This window comes from Pseudophryne corroboree, chromosome 1, assembly GCF_028390025.1.
Source record: "Pseudophryne corroboree isolate aPseCor3 chromosome 1, aPseCor3.hap2, whole genome shotgun sequence".
Taxonomy (NCBI): Eukaryota; Metazoa; Chordata; class Amphibia; order Anura; family Myobatrachidae; genus Pseudophryne; species Pseudophryne corroboree.
In genome coordinates, this window is record NC_086444.1 from 730,654,711 (window position 1) to 730,670,194 (window position 15,484).

The 15,484-nt window shown below is 41.7% G+C and overlaps 57 pseudogenes; all 57 read right to left on the reverse strand.

The window, feature by feature from the left end:
* Nucleotides 1–23: 23 nt before the first annotated feature.
* LOC134949203 (5S ribosomal RNA) lies at nucleotides 24–142 on the reverse strand (annotated as a pseudogene).
* A 107-nt stretch (nucleotides 143–249) lies between these two features.
* LOC134950400 (5S ribosomal RNA) lies at nucleotides 250–368 on the reverse strand (annotated as a pseudogene).
* Nucleotides 369–475: 107 nt separating this feature from the next.
* Nucleotides 476–593, reverse strand: LOC134934714 (5S ribosomal RNA; annotated as a pseudogene).
* A 107-nt stretch (nucleotides 594–700) lies between these two features.
* Nucleotides 701–819, reverse strand: LOC134932567 (5S ribosomal RNA; annotated as a pseudogene).
* Nucleotides 820–926: 107 nt separating this feature from the next.
* Nucleotides 927–1,045, reverse strand: LOC134944281 (5S ribosomal RNA; annotated as a pseudogene).
* Nucleotides 1,046–1,152: 107 nt separating this feature from the next.
* On the reverse strand, nucleotides 1,153–1,271 carry LOC134947538 (5S ribosomal RNA; annotated as a pseudogene).
* A 107-nt stretch (nucleotides 1,272–1,378) lies between these two features.
* On the reverse strand, nucleotides 1,379–1,497 carry LOC134948016 (5S ribosomal RNA; annotated as a pseudogene).
* A 107-nt stretch (nucleotides 1,498–1,604) lies between these two features.
* On the reverse strand, nucleotides 1,605–1,723 carry LOC134933131 (5S ribosomal RNA; annotated as a pseudogene).
* Nucleotides 1,724–2,056: 333 nt separating this feature from the next.
* Nucleotides 2,057–2,175, reverse strand: LOC134946244 (5S ribosomal RNA; annotated as a pseudogene).
* A 107-nt stretch (nucleotides 2,176–2,282) lies between these two features.
* On the reverse strand, nucleotides 2,283–2,401 carry LOC134936566 (5S ribosomal RNA; annotated as a pseudogene).
* A 107-nt stretch (nucleotides 2,402–2,508) lies between these two features.
* On the reverse strand, nucleotides 2,509–2,626 carry LOC134938006 (5S ribosomal RNA; annotated as a pseudogene).
* Nucleotides 2,627–2,733: 107 nt separating this feature from the next.
* On the reverse strand, nucleotides 2,734–2,852 carry LOC134935933 (5S ribosomal RNA; annotated as a pseudogene).
* Nucleotides 2,853–3,478: 626 nt separating this feature from the next.
* On the reverse strand, nucleotides 3,479–3,597 carry LOC134933516 (5S ribosomal RNA; annotated as a pseudogene).
* A 107-nt stretch (nucleotides 3,598–3,704) lies between these two features.
* LOC134945225 (5S ribosomal RNA) lies at nucleotides 3,705–3,823 on the reverse strand (annotated as a pseudogene).
* A 104-nt stretch (nucleotides 3,824–3,927) lies between these two features.
* LOC134945435 (5S ribosomal RNA) lies at nucleotides 3,928–4,046 on the reverse strand (annotated as a pseudogene).
* Nucleotides 4,047–4,153: 107 nt separating this feature from the next.
* LOC134940743 (5S ribosomal RNA) lies at nucleotides 4,154–4,272 on the reverse strand (annotated as a pseudogene).
* A 317-nt stretch (nucleotides 4,273–4,589) lies between these two features.
* Nucleotides 4,590–4,708, reverse strand: LOC134949668 (5S ribosomal RNA; annotated as a pseudogene).
* Nucleotides 4,709–4,815: 107 nt separating this feature from the next.
* LOC134944525 (5S ribosomal RNA) lies at nucleotides 4,816–4,934 on the reverse strand (annotated as a pseudogene).
* A 107-nt stretch (nucleotides 4,935–5,041) lies between these two features.
* On the reverse strand, nucleotides 5,042–5,160 carry LOC134949255 (5S ribosomal RNA; annotated as a pseudogene).
* A 107-nt stretch (nucleotides 5,161–5,267) lies between these two features.
* Nucleotides 5,268–5,386, reverse strand: LOC134936375 (5S ribosomal RNA; annotated as a pseudogene).
* Nucleotides 5,387–5,493: 107 nt separating this feature from the next.
* On the reverse strand, nucleotides 5,494–5,612 carry LOC134949176 (5S ribosomal RNA; annotated as a pseudogene).
* A 107-nt stretch (nucleotides 5,613–5,719) lies between these two features.
* LOC134939190 (5S ribosomal RNA) lies at nucleotides 5,720–5,837 on the reverse strand (annotated as a pseudogene).
* Nucleotides 5,838–5,944: 107 nt separating this feature from the next.
* LOC134936221 (5S ribosomal RNA) lies at nucleotides 5,945–6,063 on the reverse strand (annotated as a pseudogene).
* A 107-nt stretch (nucleotides 6,064–6,170) lies between these two features.
* LOC134944286 (5S ribosomal RNA) lies at nucleotides 6,171–6,289 on the reverse strand (annotated as a pseudogene).
* Nucleotides 6,290–6,396: 107 nt separating this feature from the next.
* Nucleotides 6,397–6,515, reverse strand: LOC134947544 (5S ribosomal RNA; annotated as a pseudogene).
* A 107-nt stretch (nucleotides 6,516–6,622) lies between these two features.
* Nucleotides 6,623–6,741, reverse strand: LOC134949496 (5S ribosomal RNA; annotated as a pseudogene).
* Nucleotides 6,742–6,848: 107 nt separating this feature from the next.
* Nucleotides 6,849–6,967, reverse strand: LOC134934234 (5S ribosomal RNA; annotated as a pseudogene).
* A 333-nt stretch (nucleotides 6,968–7,300) lies between these two features.
* Nucleotides 7,301–7,419, reverse strand: LOC134946255 (5S ribosomal RNA; annotated as a pseudogene).
* Nucleotides 7,420–7,526: 107 nt separating this feature from the next.
* Nucleotides 7,527–7,645, reverse strand: LOC134945147 (5S ribosomal RNA; annotated as a pseudogene).
* A 107-nt stretch (nucleotides 7,646–7,752) lies between these two features.
* LOC134938017 (5S ribosomal RNA) lies at nucleotides 7,753–7,870 on the reverse strand (annotated as a pseudogene).
* A 107-nt stretch (nucleotides 7,871–7,977) lies between these two features.
* Nucleotides 7,978–8,096, reverse strand: LOC134950067 (5S ribosomal RNA; annotated as a pseudogene).
* A 626-nt stretch (nucleotides 8,097–8,722) lies between these two features.
* On the reverse strand, nucleotides 8,723–8,841 carry LOC134934756 (5S ribosomal RNA; annotated as a pseudogene).
* Nucleotides 8,842–8,948: 107 nt separating this feature from the next.
* Nucleotides 8,949–9,067, reverse strand: LOC134945229 (5S ribosomal RNA; annotated as a pseudogene).
* Nucleotides 9,068–9,171: 104 nt separating this feature from the next.
* Nucleotides 9,172–9,290, reverse strand: LOC134945439 (5S ribosomal RNA; annotated as a pseudogene).
* Nucleotides 9,291–9,397: 107 nt separating this feature from the next.
* Nucleotides 9,398–9,516, reverse strand: LOC134940754 (5S ribosomal RNA; annotated as a pseudogene).
* A 333-nt stretch (nucleotides 9,517–9,849) lies between these two features.
* On the reverse strand, nucleotides 9,850–9,968 carry LOC134949678 (5S ribosomal RNA; annotated as a pseudogene).
* Nucleotides 9,969–10,075: 107 nt separating this feature from the next.
* LOC134944567 (5S ribosomal RNA) lies at nucleotides 10,076–10,194 on the reverse strand (annotated as a pseudogene).
* A 107-nt stretch (nucleotides 10,195–10,301) lies between these two features.
* On the reverse strand, nucleotides 10,302–10,420 carry LOC134949314 (5S ribosomal RNA; annotated as a pseudogene).
* A 107-nt stretch (nucleotides 10,421–10,527) lies between these two features.
* Nucleotides 10,528–10,646, reverse strand: LOC134935529 (5S ribosomal RNA; annotated as a pseudogene).
* Nucleotides 10,647–10,753: 107 nt separating this feature from the next.
* LOC134951353 (5S ribosomal RNA) lies at nucleotides 10,754–10,872 on the reverse strand (annotated as a pseudogene).
* Nucleotides 10,873–10,979: 107 nt separating this feature from the next.
* On the reverse strand, nucleotides 10,980–11,097 carry LOC134933571 (5S ribosomal RNA; annotated as a pseudogene).
* A 107-nt stretch (nucleotides 11,098–11,204) lies between these two features.
* Nucleotides 11,205–11,323, reverse strand: LOC134936224 (5S ribosomal RNA; annotated as a pseudogene).
* Nucleotides 11,324–11,430: 107 nt separating this feature from the next.
* Nucleotides 11,431–11,549, reverse strand: LOC134944293 (5S ribosomal RNA; annotated as a pseudogene).
* A 107-nt stretch (nucleotides 11,550–11,656) lies between these two features.
* Nucleotides 11,657–11,775, reverse strand: LOC134947551 (5S ribosomal RNA; annotated as a pseudogene).
* Nucleotides 11,776–11,882: 107 nt separating this feature from the next.
* On the reverse strand, nucleotides 11,883–12,001 carry LOC134948024 (5S ribosomal RNA; annotated as a pseudogene).
* A 107-nt stretch (nucleotides 12,002–12,108) lies between these two features.
* LOC134950078 (5S ribosomal RNA) lies at nucleotides 12,109–12,227 on the reverse strand (annotated as a pseudogene).
* Nucleotides 12,228–12,853: 626 nt separating this feature from the next.
* LOC134933494 (5S ribosomal RNA) lies at nucleotides 12,854–12,972 on the reverse strand (annotated as a pseudogene).
* Nucleotides 12,973–13,079: 107 nt separating this feature from the next.
* Nucleotides 13,080–13,198, reverse strand: LOC134947617 (5S ribosomal RNA; annotated as a pseudogene).
* A 104-nt stretch (nucleotides 13,199–13,302) lies between these two features.
* LOC134945441 (5S ribosomal RNA) lies at nucleotides 13,303–13,421 on the reverse strand (annotated as a pseudogene).
* A 107-nt stretch (nucleotides 13,422–13,528) lies between these two features.
* Nucleotides 13,529–13,647, reverse strand: LOC134940765 (5S ribosomal RNA; annotated as a pseudogene).
* Nucleotides 13,648–13,980: 333 nt separating this feature from the next.
* Nucleotides 13,981–14,099, reverse strand: LOC134949684 (5S ribosomal RNA; annotated as a pseudogene).
* Nucleotides 14,100–14,206: 107 nt separating this feature from the next.
* On the reverse strand, nucleotides 14,207–14,325 carry LOC134954452 (5S ribosomal RNA; annotated as a pseudogene).
* Nucleotides 14,326–14,432: 107 nt separating this feature from the next.
* LOC134959526 (5S ribosomal RNA) lies at nucleotides 14,433–14,551 on the reverse strand (annotated as a pseudogene).
* Nucleotides 14,552–14,658: 107 nt separating this feature from the next.
* LOC134937929 (5S ribosomal RNA) lies at nucleotides 14,659–14,777 on the reverse strand (annotated as a pseudogene).
* A 107-nt stretch (nucleotides 14,778–14,884) lies between these two features.
* Nucleotides 14,885–15,003, reverse strand: LOC134951364 (5S ribosomal RNA; annotated as a pseudogene).
* Nucleotides 15,004–15,110: 107 nt separating this feature from the next.
* On the reverse strand, nucleotides 15,111–15,228 carry LOC134934440 (5S ribosomal RNA; annotated as a pseudogene).
* Nucleotides 15,229–15,335: 107 nt separating this feature from the next.
* LOC134936227 (5S ribosomal RNA) lies at nucleotides 15,336–15,454 on the reverse strand (annotated as a pseudogene).
* Nucleotides 15,455–15,484: the final 30 nt, after the last annotated feature.

Consider the following 15,484-nt stretch of genomic DNA (forward strand, 5'->3'; position numbering starts at 1 on the left):
GAACAGTGTTGGCAGTATAAAAATACATACAGCACCTTGTATTCCCAGGTGGTCTCCCATCCAAGTACTAACCAGGCCCAACACTGCTTAGCTTTCAAGATCAGATGAGATTGGGCATATCCAATGTGGTGTGGCTGTAGATAAGCATTGTGGCTTCTGTTAGAGCTTTTCTACTTCTAACTACTGGTACATAAATGAATAAGTTTGAAAATGGAATGCATCAACAGTATAGTGTTGGCAGTATAAAAATACCTAGAGCACCTTGTATTCCCAGGTGGTCTCCCATTCAAGTACTAACCAGGGACAACACTGCTTAGCTTTCAAGATCAGATAAAATCAAGCGTATCCAGTGTGGTGTGGCTGTAGATAAGCATTGTGGTTTCTGTTAGAGCTTTTCTACTTCTAACTACTGGTACATAAATGAATAAGTTTGAAAATGGAATGCCTCAACAGAACGGTGTTGGCAGTATAAAAATACCTACAGCACCTTATATTCCCAGGTGGTCTCCCATCCAAGTACTAACCAGGCCCAACACTGCTTAGCTTCCAAGATCAGAGGAGATTGGGCGTACCAGGGTGGTGTGGCTGTAGACAAAATTTGTAGTTTCTGTTAGAGCTTTTCTACTTCTAACTACTGGTACATAAATGAATAAGTTTGAAAATGGAATGCATCAACAGAACGGTGTTGGCAGTATAAAAATACCTACAGCACCTTGTATTCCCAGGTGGTTTCCCATCCAAGTACTAACCAGGCCCAAGACTGCTTAGCTTTAAAGATCAGATGAGATTGGGCGTATCCAGTGTGGTGTGGCTGTAGATAGGCATTGTGGTTTCTGGTAGAGCTTTTCTACTTCTAACAACTGATACATAAATGAATAAGTTTGAAAATGGTATGCCTCAACAGAACGGTGTTGGCAGTTTAAAATTACCTACAGCACCTTGTATTCCCAGGTGGTTTCCCATCCAAGTACCAACCAGGCACACCACTGCTTAGCTTCCAAGATCAGAGGAGATTGGGCGTATCCAGTGTGGAGTGTCTGTAGATGAGCTTTGTGGTTTCTGTTATAGCTTTTCTACTTCTAACTACTGGTACATAAATTAATAAGTTTGAAAATGGAATGCATCAATAGAACTGTGTTGGCAGTATAAAAATACCTACAGCACCTTGTATTCCCAGGTATTCTCCCATCCAAGTACTAAGCAGTCCCAACAATGCTTAGCTTCCAAGATCTGAGGAGATTGGGCGTATACAGTGTGGTGTGGCTGTAGATGAAATTTGTTGTTTTAGTTAGAGCTTTTCTACTTCTAACTACTGGTACATAAATGAATAAGTTTGAAAATGAAATGCATCTAAAGAACAGTGTTGGCAGTATAAAAATACATACAGCACCTTGTATTCCCAGGGGGTCTCCCATCCAAGTACTAACCAGGGACAACACTGTTTAGCGTTCAAGATCAGAGGAGATTGGGCATATCCAGTGTGGTGTGGCTGTAGATGAGCTTTGTTGTTTCTGTTAGAGCTTTTCTACTTCTAACTACTGGTACATAAATGAATAAGTTTGAAAATGGAATGCATCAATAGAACGGTGTTGGCAGTATAAAAATACCTACAGCACCTTGTATTCCCAGGTAGTTTCCCACCCAAGTACTAACCAGGCCCAACAATGCTTAGCTTTCAAGATCAGATGAGATTGGGCATATCCAGTGTGGTGTGGCTGTAGATGTGCTTTATGGTTTCAGTTAGAGCTTTTCTACTTCTAACTACTGGTACATAAAGGAATAAATTTGAAATAGGAATGCATCAACAGAACGGTGTTTGCAGTATAAAAATACCTACAGCACCTTGTATTTCTATTTCGTCTCCCATGCAAGTACTAACCAGGACCAACACTGCTTAGCTTCCAAGATCAGAGGTGATCAAGCATATACAGTGTGGTGTGGCTGTAGATGAGCTTTGTTTTTTCTGTTAGAGCTTTTATACTTCCAACTACTGGTACATAAATAATTAAGTTTGAAAATGGAATGCATCAACAGAACGACGTTGGCAGTATAAAAATACATACAGCACCCTGTATTCCCAGGTGGTCTCCCATCCAAGTACTAACCAGGGCCAACACTGCTTAGTTTCCAACATCAGTAGAGATTGGGCGCACCCAGTGTGGTGGGGCTGTAGATGAGTTTTGAGGTTTCTGTTACTGGTTTTCTACTTCTAACTAATTGTACATATATGAATAAGTTTGAAAATGGAATGAATCAACAGAACGGTGTTGGCAGTATAAAAATACCTACAGCACCTTGAATTCACAGGTGGTCTCCCATCCAAGTACTAACCAGGCCCAACACCACTTACCTTCCACGATTAGATGAGATTGGGCGTATCCAGTGTGGTGTGGCTGTAGATGAGCTTAGTGGTTTCTATTAGAGCTTTTCTACTTCTGACTACTGGTACATAAATGAATAAGTTTGAAAATAAAATGCCTCAACAGAACGGTGTTGGCAGTATAAAAATACCTACAGCACCTTGTATTCCCAGGTGGTCTCCCATCCAAGTACTAACCAGGCCCAACACTGCTAAGCTTCCAAGATCAAAGGAGATAGGCGTATCCAGTGTGGTGTGGCTGTAGATGAAATCAGTTGTTTCTGTTAGAGCTTTTCTACTTCTAACTACTGGTACATAAATGAATAAGTTTGAAAATGGAATGCCTCAACAGAACAGTGTTGGCAGTATAAAAATACCTACAGCACCTTGTATTCCCAGGTGGTTTCCCATCCAAGTACTATCCAGGCCCAACACTGCTTAGCTTCCAAGATCCGAAGAGATTGGGCGAATCCAGTTTGGTGATGCTGTAGATGAACTTTGTGGTTTCTGTTAGAGCTTTTCTACTTCTAACTACTGGTACATAAATGAATAAGTTTGAAAATGGAATGCATCAACAGAACAGGGGTGGTCATTCCGAGTTGTTCGCTCGGTAATTTTTTTCGCATTGCAGCGATTTTCCGCTTAGTGCGCATGTGCAATGTTCGCACTGCGACTGCGCCAAGTAAATTTGCTATACAGTTAGGTATTTTACTCACGGCTTTTTCTTCGTTCAGGCGATCGGAGTGTGATTGACAGGAAGTGGGTGTTTCTGGGCGGAAACAGGCCGTTTTATGGGCGTGTGGGAAAAAACGCTACCGTTTCTGGGAAAAACGCGGGAGTGGCTGGAGAAACGGAGGAATGTCTGGGCGAACGCTGGGTGTGTTTATGACGTCAAACCAGGAACGACAAGCACTGAACTGATCGCAGATGCCGAGTAAGGTTGAAGTTACTCAGAAACTGCTAAGAGGTGTGTAATCGCAATTTTGAGAATCTTTCGTTCGCAATTTTACTATGCTAAGATTCACTCCCAGTAGGCGGCGGCTTAGCGTGTGCAAAGCTGCTAAAAGCAGCTCGCGAGCGAACAACTCGGAATGAGGGCCCATGTTGGCAGTATAAAAGTACCTAGAGCACCTTGTATTCCCAGGTGGTCTCCCACCCAAATACTAAGCAGGCCCAACACTGCTTAGCTTCCAAGATCAGATGAGATTGGGCGTATCCAATGAGGTGTGGCTGTAGATGAGCTTTGTGGTTTCTATTAGAGCTTTTCTACTTCTAACTGCTGGTACATAAATGAATAAGTTTGAAAATGGAATGCATCAACAGAACGACGTTGGCAGTATAAAAATACCTACAGCACCCTATATTCCCAGGTGGTCTCCCATCCAAGTACTAAGCAGGGCCAATACTGCTTAGCTTCCAACATCAGAAGAGACTGGGCGTATCCAGTGTGGTGTTGCTGTAGAGATTTGTTGTTTCTATTAGAGCTTTTCTACTTCTAACTACTGGTACATAAATGAATAAGTTTGAAAATGGAATGCATCGCAAGAACGGTGTTGGCAGCATAAAAATACCTACAGCACCTTTTATTCCCAGATGGTTTCCCATCCAAATACTAACCAGGACCAACACTGCTTAGCTTCCAAGATCAGAAGAGATTGGGCATATCCAGTCTGGTGTGGCTGTAAATGAGCTTTGTTGTTTCTGTTAGAGCTTTTCTACTTCTAACTATTGGTACATAAATAAATAAGTATGAAAATGGAATGCACCAACTGAATGACGTTGGCAGTATGAAAATAGCTACAGCACCTTGTATTCCCAGGTGGTCTCCCATCCAAGTACTAAGCAGGGCCAATACTGCTTAGCTTCCAACATCAGAAGAGACTGGGCGTATCCAGTGTGGTGTGGCTGTAGATGAGCTTTGCTGTTTCTGTTAGAGCTTTTCTACTTCTAACTACTGGAACATAAATAATTAAGTTTGAAAATGGAATGCATCAACAGAACGACGTTGGCAGTATAAAAATACCTACAGCACCTTGTATTTCTATTTCGTCTCCCATCCAAGTACTAACCACGACCAACACTGCTTAGCTTCCAAGATCAGAGGTGATCAAGCATATACAGTGTGGTGTGGCTGTAGATGAGCTTTAATTTTTCTGTTAGAGCTTTTATACTTCTAACTACTGGTTTGAAAATGGAATGCATCAACAGAACGACGTTGGCAGTATAAAAATACATACAGCACCCTGTATTCCCAGGTGGTCTCCCATCCAAATACTAACCAGGGCCAACACTGCTTAGTTTCCAACATCAGTAGAGATTGGGCGCACCCAGTGTGGTGGGGCTGTAGATGAGTTTTGAGGTTTCTGTTACAGGTTTTCTACTTCTAACTAATTGTATATAAATGAATAAGTTAGAAAATGGAATGCCTCAACAGAACGGTGTTGGCAGTATAAAAATACCTACAGCACCTTGTATTCCCAGGTGGTCTCCCAACCAAGTACTAACCAGGCCCAACACTGCTTAGCTTCCAAGATCAGAGGAGATAGGGCGTATCCAGTGTGGTGTGGCTGTAGATGAAATCAGTTGTTTCTGTTAGAGCTTTTCTACTTCTAACTACTGGTACATAAATGAATAAGTTTGAAAATAGAATGCATCTAAAGAACAATGTTGGCAGTATAAAAATACATACAGCACCTTGTATTCCCAGGTGGTCTCCCATCCAAGTACTAACCAGGCCCAACACTGCTTAGCTTTCAAGATCAGATGAGATTGGGCATATCCAATGTGGTGTGGCTGTAGATAAGCATTGTGGTTTCTGTTAGAGCTTTTCTACTTCTAACTACTGGTACATAAATGAATAAGTTTGAAAATGGAATGCATCAACAGTATAGTGTTGGCAGTATAAAAATACCTAGAGTACCTTGTATACCCAGGTGGTCTCCCATCCTAGTACTAACCAGGCCCAACACTGCTTAGCTTCCAAGATCAGAGGAGTTTGGGCGTATCCAGTGTGGTGTGGCTGTAGATGAAATTTGTTGTTTCTGTTAGAGCTTTTCTACTTCTAACTACTGGTACATAAATGAATAAGTTTGAAAATGGAATGCATCTAAAGAACAGTGTTGGCAGTATAAAAATACATACAGCACCTTGTATTCCCAGGGGGTCTCCCATTTAAGTACTAACCAAGGACAACACTGCTTAGCTTTAAAGATCAGATAAAATCGAGCGTATCCAGTGTGGTGTGGCTGTAGATAAGCATTGTGGTTTCTGTTAGAGCTTTTCTACTTCTAACTACTGGTACATAAATTAATAAGTTTGAAAATGGAATGCCTCAACAGAACGGTGTTGGCAGTATAAAAATACCTACAGCACCTTGTATTCCCAGGTGGTCTCCCATCCAAGTACTAACCAGGCCCAACACTGCATAGCTTCCAAGATCAGAGGAGATTGGGCGTACCAGGGTGGTGTGGCTGTAGACAAAATTTGTTGTTTCTGTTAGAGCTTTTCTACTTCTAACTACTGGTACATAAATGAATAAGTTTGAAAATGGAATGCATCAACAGAACGGTGTTGGCAGTATAAAAATACCTACAGCACTTTGTATTCCCAGGTGGTTTCCCATCCAAGTACTAACCAGGCCCAAGACTGCTTAGCTTTAAAGATCAGATGAGATTGGGCGTATCCAGTGTGGTGTGGCTGTAGATAGGCATTGTGGTTTCTGGTAGAGCTTTTCTACTTCTAACAACTGATACATAAATGAATAAGTTTGAAAATGGTATGCCTCAACAGAACGGTGTTGGCAGTATAAAAATACCTACAGCACCTTGTATTCCCAGGTGGTTTCCCATCCAAGTACCAACCAGGCACACCACTGCTTAGCTTCCAAGATCAGAGGAGATTGGGCGTATCCAGTGTGGAGTGTCTGTAGATCAGCTTTGTGGTTTCTGTTATAGCTTTTCTACTTCTAACTACTGGTACATAAATTAATAAGTTTGAAAATGGAATGCATCAATAGAACTGTGTTGGCAGTATAAAAATACCTACAGCACCTTGTATTCCCAGGTATTCTCCCATCCAAGTACTAAGCAGTCCCAACAATGCTTAGCTTCCAAGATCTGAGGAGATTGGGCGTATACAGTGTGGTGTGGCTGTAGATGAAATTTGTTGTTTTAGTTAGAGCTTTTCTACTTCTAACTACTGGTACATAAATGAATAAGTTTGAAAATGAAATGCATCTAAAGAACAGTGTTGGCAGTATAAAAATACATACAGCACCTTGTATTCCCAGGGGGTCTCCCATCCAAGTACTAACCAGGGACAACACTGTTTAGCGTTCAAGATCAGAGGAGATTGGGCAAATCCAGTGTGGTGTGGCTGTAGATGAGCATTGTTGTTTCTGTTAGAGCTTTTCTACTTCTAACTACTGGTACATAAATGAATACGTTTGAAAATGGAATGCATCAATAGAACGGTGTTGGCAGTATAAAAATACCTACAACACCTTGTATTCCCAGGTAGTTTCCCACCCAAGTACTAACCAGGCCCAACAATGCTTAGCTTTCAAGATCAGATGAGATTGGGCATATCCAGTGTGGTGTGGCTGTAGATGTGCTTTATGGTTTCAGTTAGAGCTTTTCTACTTCTAACTACTGGTACATAAAGGAATAAATTTGAAATAGGAATGCATCAACAGAACGGTGTTTGCAGTATAAAAATACCTACAGCACCTTGTATTTCTATTTCGTCTCCCATCCAAGTACTAACCAGGACCAACACTGCTTAGCTTCCAAGATCAGAGGTGATCAAGCATATACAGTGTGGTGTGGCTGTAGATGAGCTTTGTTTTTTCTGTTAGAGCTTTTATACTTCTAACTACTGGTACATAAATAATTAAGTTTGAAAATGGAATGCATCAACAGAACGACGTTGGCAGTATAAAAATACATACAGCACCCTGTATTCCCAGGTGGTCTCCCATCCAAGTACTAACCAGGGCCAACACTGCTTAGTTTCCAACATCAGTAGAGATTGGGCGCACCCAGTGTGGTGGGGCTGTAGATGAGTTTTGAGGTTTCTGTTACTGGTTTTCTACTTCTAACTAATTGTACATATATGAATAAGTTTGAAAATGGAATGAATCAACAGAACGGTGTTGGCAGTATAAAAATACCTACAGCACCTTGAATTCACAGGTGGTCTCCCATCCAAGTACTAACCAGGCCCAACACCACTTACCTTCCACGATTAGATGAGATTGGGCGTATCCAGTGTGGTGTGGCTGGAGATGAGCTTAGTGGTTTCTATTAGAGCTTTTCTACTTCTGACTACTGGTACATAAATGAATAAGTTTGAAAATAAAATGCCTCAACAGAACGGTGTTGGCAGTATAAAAATACCTACAGCACCTTGTATTCCCAGGTGGTCTCCCATCCAAGTACTAACCAGGCCCAACACTGCTAAGCTTCCAAGATCAAAGGAGATAGGCGTATCCAGTGTGGTGTGGCTGTAGATGAAATCAGTTGTTTCTGTTAGAGCTTTTCTACTTCTAACTACTGGTACATAAATGAATAAGTTTGAAAATGGAATGCCTCAACAGAACAGTGTTGGCAGTATAAAAATACCTACAGCACCTTGTATTCCCAGGTGGTTTCCCATCCAAGTACTATCCAGGCCCAACACTGCTTAGCTTCCAAGATCCGAAGAGATTGGGCAAATCCAGTTTTATGATGCTGTAGATGAACTTTGTGGTTTCTGTTAGAGCTTTTCTACTTCTAACTACTGGTACATAAATGAATAAGTTTGAAAATGGAATGCATCAACAGAACAGGGGTGGTCATTCCGAGTTGTTCGCTCGGTAATTTTTTCCGCATTGCAGCGATTTTCCGCTTAGTGCGCATGTGCAATGTTCGCACTGCGACTGCGCCAAGTAAATTTGCTATACAGTTAGGTATTTTACTCACGGCTTTTTCTTCGTTCAGGCGATCGGAGTGTGATTGACAGGAAGTGGGTGTTTCTGGGCGGAAACAGGCCGTTTTATGGGCGTGTGGGAAAAAACGCTACCGTTTCTGGGAAAAACGCGGGAGTGGCTGGAGAAACGGAGGAATGTCTGGGCGAACGCTGGGTGTGTTTATGACGTCAAACCAGGAACGACAAGCACTGAACTGATCGCAGATGCCGAGTAAGGTTGAAGTTACTCAGAAACTGCTAAGAGGTGTGTAATCGCAATTTTGAGAATCTTTCGTTCGCAATTTTACTATGCTAAGATTCACTCCCAGTAGGCGGCGGCTTAGCGTGTGTAAAGCTGCTAAAAGCAGCTCGCGAGCGAACAACTCGGAATGAGGGCCCGTGTTGGCAGTATAAAAATACCTAGAGCACCTTGTATTCCCAGGTGGTCTCCCACCCAAATACTAAGCAGGCCCAACACTGCTTAGCTTCCAAGATCAGATGCGATTGGGCGTATCCAATGAGGTGTGGCTGTAGATGAGCTTTGTGGTTTCTATTAGAGCTTTTCTACTTCTAACTGCTGGTACATAAATGAATAAGTTTGAAAATGGAATGCATCAACAGAACGACGTTGGCAGTATAAAAATACCTACAGCACCCTATATTCCCAGGTGGTCTCCCATCCAAGTACTAAGCAGGGCCAATACTGCTTAGCTTCCAACATCAGAAGAGACTGGGCGTATCCAGTGTGGTGTTGCTGTAGAGATTTGTTGTTTCTGTTAGAGCTTTTCTACTTCTAACTACTGGTACATAAATGAATAAGTTTGAAAATGGAATGCATCGCAAGAACGGTGTTGGCAGCATAAAAATACCTACAGCACCTTTTATTCCCAGATGGTTTCCCATCCAAATACTAACCAGGACCAACACTGCTTAGCTTCCAAGATCAGAAGAGATTGGGCATATCCAGTCTGGTGTGGCTGTAAATGAGCTTTGTGGTTTCTGTTAGAGCTTTTCTACTTCTAACTATTGGTACATAAATAAATAAGTATGAAAATGGAATGCACCAACTGAACGACGTTGGCAGTATAAAAATAGCTACAGCACCTTGTATTCCCAGGTGGTCTCCCATCCAAGTACTAAGCAGGGCCAATACTGCTTAGCTTCCAACATCAGAAGAGACTGGGCGTATCCAGTGTGGTGTGGCTGTAGATGAGTTTTGCTGTTTCTGTTAGAGCTTTTCTACTTCTAACTACTGGAACATAAATAGTTAAGTTTGAAAATGGAATGCATCAACAGAACGACGTTGGCAGTATAAAAATACCTACAGCACCTTGTATTTCTATTTCGTCTCCCATCCAAGTACTAACCACGACAAACACTGCTTAGCTTCCAAGATCAGAGGTGATCAAGCATATACAGTGTGGTGTGGCTGTAGATGAGCTTTGATTTTTCTGTTAGAGCTTTTATACTTCTAACTACTGGTACATAAATAATTAAGTTTGAAAATGGAATGCATCAACAGAACGACGTTGGCAGTATAAAAATACATACAGCACCCTGTATTCCCAGGTGGTCTCCCATCCAAATACTAACCAGGGCCAACACTGCTTAGTTTCCAACATCAGTAGAGATTGGGCGCACCCAGTGTGGTGGGGCTGTAGATGAGTTTTGAGGTTTCTGTTACAGGTTTTCTACTTCTAACTAATTGTATATAAATGAATAAGTTAGAAAATGGAATGCCTCAACAGAACGGTGTTGGCAGTATAAAAATACCTACAGCACCTTGTATTCCCAGGTGGTCTCCCAACCAAGTACTAACCAGGCCCAACACTGCTTAGCTTCCAAGATCAGAGGAGATAGGGCGTATCCAGTGTGGTGTGGCTGTAGATGAAATCAGTTGTTTCTGTTAGAGCTTTTCTACTTCTAACTACTGGTACATAAATGAATAAGTTTGAAAATAGAATGCATCTAAAGAACAATGTTGGCAGTATAAAAATACATACAGCACCTTGTATTCCCAGGTGGTCTCCCATCCAAGTACTAACCAGGCCCAACACTGCTTAGCTTTCAAGATCAGATGAGATTGGGCATATCCAATGTGGTGTGGCTGTAGATAAGCATTGTGGTTTCTGTTAGAGCTTTTCTACTTCTAACTACTGGTACATAAATGAATAAGTTTGAAAATGGAATGCATCAACAGTATAGTGTTGGCAGTATAAAAATACCTAGAGTACCTTGTATTCCGAGGTGGTCTCCCATCCTAGTACTAACCAGGCCCAACACTGCTTAGCTTCCAAGATCAGAGGAGTTTGGGCGTATCCAGTGTGGTGTGGCTGTAGATGAAATTTGTTGTTTCTGTTAGAGCTTTTCTACTTCTAACTACTGGTACATAAATGAATAAGTTTGAAAATGGAATGCATCTAAAGAACAGTGTTGGCAGTATAAAAATACATACAGCACCTTGTATTCCCAGGGGGTCTCCCATTTAAGTACTAACCAGGGACAACACTGCTTAGCTTTAAAGATCAGATAAAATCGAGCGTATCCAGTGTGGTGTGGCTGTAGATAAGCATTGTGGTTTCTGTTAGAGCTTTTCTACTTCTAACTACTGGTACATAAATTAATAAGTTTGAAAATGGAATGCCTCAACAGAACGGTGTTGGCAGTATAAAAATACCTACAGCACCTTGTATTCCCAGGTGGTCTCCCATCCAAGTACTAACCAGGCCCAACACTGCTTAGCTTCCAAGATCAGAGGAGATTGGGCGTACCAGGGTGGTGTGGCTGTAGACAAAATTTGTTGTTTCTGTTAGAGCTTTTCTACTTCTAACTACTGGTACATAAATGAATAAGTTTGAAAATGGAATGCATCAACAGAACGGTGTTGGCAGTATAAAAATACCTACAGCACTTTGTATTCCCAGGTGGTTTCCCATCCAAGTACTAACCAGGCCCAAGACTGCTTAGCTTTAAAGATCAGATGAGATTGGGCGTATCCAGTGTGGTGTGGCTGTAGATAGGCATTGTGGTTTCTGGTAGAGCTTTTCTACTTCTAACAACTGATACATAAATGAATAAGTTTGAAAATGGTATGCCTCAACAGAACGGTGTTGGCAGTATAAAAATACCTACAGCACCTTGTATTCCCAGGTGGTTTCCCATCCAAGTACCAACCAGGCACACCACTGCTTAGCTTCCAAGATCAGAGGAGATTGGGCGTATCCAGTGTGGAGTGTCTGTAGATGAGCTTTGTGGTTTCTGTTATAGCTTTTCTACTTCTAACTACTGGTACATAAATTAATAAGTTTGAAAATGGAATGCATCAATAGAACTGTGTTGGCAGTATAAAAATACCTACAGCACCTTGTATTCCCAGGTATTCTCCCATCCAAGTACTAAGCAGTCCCAACAATGCTTAGCTTCCAAGATCTGAGGAGATTGGGCGTATACAGTGTGGTGTGGCTGTAGATGAAATTTGTTGTTTTAGTTAGAGCTTTTCTACTTCTAACTACTGGTACATAAATGAATAAGTTTGAAAATGAAATGCATCTAAAGAACAGTGTTGGCAGTATAAAAATACATACAGCACCTTGTATTCCCAGGGGGTCTCCCATCCAAGTACTAACCAGGGACAACACTGTTTAGCGTTCAAGATCAGAGGAGATTGGGCATATCCAGTGTGGTGTGGCTGTAGATGAGCATTGTTGTTTCTGTTAGAGCTTTTCTACTTCTAACTACTGGTACATAAATGAATAAGTTTGAAAATGGAATGCCTCAACAGAACAGTGTTGGCAGTATAAAAATACCTACAGCACCTTGTATTCCCAGGTGGTTTCCCATCCAAGTACTATCCAGGCCCAACACTGCTTAGCTTCCAAGATCCGAAGAGATTGGGCAAATCCAGTTTTATGATGCTGTAGATGAACTTTGTGGTTTCTGTTAGAGCTTTTCTACTTCTAACTACTGGTACATAAATGAATAAGTTTGAAAATGGAATGCATCAACAGAACAGGGGTGGTCATTCCGAGTTGTTCGCTCGGTAATTTTTTTCGCATTGCAGCGATTTTCCGCTTAGTGCGCATGTGCAATGTTCGCACTGCGACTGCGCCAAGTAAATTTGCTATACAGTTAGGTATTTTACTCACGGCTTTTTCTTCGTTCAGGCGATCGGAGTGTGATTGACAGGAAGTGGGTGTTTCTGGGCGGAAACAGGCCGTTTTATGGGCGTGTGGGAAAAAACGCTACCGTTTCTGGGAAAAACGCGGGAGTGGCTGGAGAAACGGAGGAATGTCTGGGCGAACGCTGGGTGTGTTTATGACGTCAAACCAGGAACGACAAGCACTGAACTGATCGCAGATGCCGAGTAAGGTTGAAGTTACTCAGAAACTGCTAAGAGGTGTGTAATCGCAATTTTGAGAATCTTTCGTTCGCAATTTTACTATGCTAAGATTCACTCCCAGTAGGCGGCGGCTTAGCGTGTGTAAAGCTGCTAAAAGCAGCTCGCGAGCGAACAACTCGGAATGAGGGCCCGTGTTGGCAGTATAAAAATACCTAGAGCACCTTGTATTCCCAGGTGGTCTCCCACCCAAATACTAAGCAGGCCCAACACTGCTTAGCTTCCAAGATCAGATGAGATTGGGCGTATCCAATGAGGTGTGGCTGTAGATGAGCTTTGTGGTTTCTATTAGAGCTTTTCTACTTCTAACTGCTGGTACATAAATGAATAAGTTTGAAAATGGAATGCATCAACAGAACGACGTTGGCAGTATAAAAATACCTACAGCACCCTATATTCCCAGGTGGTCTCCCATCCAAGTACTAAGCAGGGCCAATACTGTTTAGCTTCCAACATCAGAAGAGACTGGGCGTATCCAGTGTGGTGTTGCTGTAGAGATTTGTTGTTTCTGTTAGAGCTTTTCTACTTCTAACTACTGGTACATAAATGAATAAGTTTGAAAATGGAATGCATCGCAAGAACGGTGTTGGCAGCATAAAAATACCTACAGCACCTTTTATTCCCAGATGGTTTCCCATCCAAATACTAACCAGGACCAACACTGCTTAGCTTCCAAGATCAGAAGAGATTGGGCATATCCAGTCTGGTGTGGCTGTAAATGAGCTTTGTGGTTTCTGTTAGAGCTTTTCTACTTCTAACTATTGGTACATAAATAAATAAGTATGAAAATGGAATGCACCAACTGAACGACGTTGGCAGTATAAAAATAGCTACAGCACCTTGTATTCCCAGGTGGTCTCCCATCCAAGTACTAAGCAGGGCCAATACTGCTTAGCTTCCAACATCAGAAGAGACTGGGCGTATCCAGTGTGGTGTGGCTGTAGATGAGTTTTGCTGTTTCTGTTAGAGCTTTTCTACTTCTAACTACTGGAACATAAATAATTAAGTTTGAAAATGGAATGCATCAACAGAACGACGTTGGCAGTATAAAAATACCTACAGCACCTTGTATTTCTATTTCGTCTCCCATCCAAGTACTAACCACGACAAACACTGCTTAGCTTCCAAGATCAGAGGTGATCAAGCATATACAGTGTGGTGTGGCTGTAGATGAGCTTTGATTTTTCTGTTAGAGCTTTTATACTTCTAACTACTGGTACATAAATAATTAAGTTTGAAAATGGAATGCATCAACAGAACGACGTTGGCAGTATAAAAATACATACAGCACCCTGTATTCCCAGGTGGTCTCCCATCCAAATACTAACCAGGGCCAACACTGCTTAGTTTCCAACATCAGTAGAGATTGGGCGCACCCAGTGTGGTGGGGCTGTAGATGAGTTTTGAGGTTTCTGTTACTGGTTTTCTACTTCTAACTAATTGTATATAAATGAATAAGTTAGAAAATGGAATGCCTCAACAGAACGGTGTTGGCAGTATAAAAATACCTACAGCACCTTGTATTCCCAGGTGGTCTCCCAACCAAGTACTAACCAGGCCCAATACTGCTTAGCTTCCAAGATCAGAGGAGATAGGGCGTATCCAGTGTGGTGTGGCTGTAGATGAAATCAGTTGTTTCTGTTAGAGCTTTTCTACTTCTAACTACTGGTACATAAATGAATAAGTTTGAAAATAGAATGCATCTAAAGAACAATGTTGGCAGTATAAAAATACATACAGCACCTTGTATTCCCAGGTGGTCTCCCATCCAAGTACTAACCAGGACCAACACTGCTTAGCTTTCAAGATCAGATGAGATTGGGCATATCCAATGTGGTGTGGCTGTAGATAAGCATTGTGGTTTCTGTTAGAGCTTTTCTACTTCTAACTACTGGTACATAAATGAATAAGTTTGAAAATGGAATGCATCAACAGTATAGTGTTGGCAGTATAAAAATACCTAGAGTACCTTGTATTCCGAGGTGGTCTCCCATCCTAGTACTAACCAGGCCCAACACTGCTTAGCTTCCAAGATCAGAGGAGTTTGGGCATATCCAGTGTGGTGTGGCTGTAGATGAAATTTGTTGTTTCTGTTAGAGCTTTTCTACTTCTAACTACTGGTACATAAATGAATAAGTTTGAAAATGGAATGCATCTAAAGAACAGTGTTGGCAGTATAAAAATACATACAGCACCTTGTATTCCCAGGGGGTCTCCCATTTAAGTACTAACCAGGGACAACACTGCTTAGCTTTAAAGATCAGATAAAATCGAGCGTATCCAGTGTGGTGTGGCTGTAGATAAGCATTGTGGTTTCTGTTAGAGCTTTTCTACTTCTAACTACTGGTACATAAATTAATAAGTTTGAAAATGGAATGCCTCAACAGAACGGTGTTGGCAGTATAAAAATACCTACAGCACCTTGTACTCCCAGGTGGTCTCCCATCCAAGTACTAACCAGGCCCAACACTGCTTAGCTTCCAAGATCAGAGGAGATTGGGCGTACCAGGGTGGTGTGGCTGTAGACAAAATTTGTTGTTTCTGTTAGAGCTTTTCTACTTCTAACTACTGGTACATAAATGAATAAGTTTGAAAATGGAATGCATCAACAGAACGGTGTTGGCAGTATAAAAATACCTACAGCACTTTGTATTCCCAGGTGGTTTCCCATCCAAGTACTAACCAGGCCCAAGACTGCTTAGCTTTAAAGATCAGATGAGATTGGGCGTATCCAGTGTGGTGTGGCTGTAGATAGGCATTGTGGTTTCTGGTAGAGCTTTTCT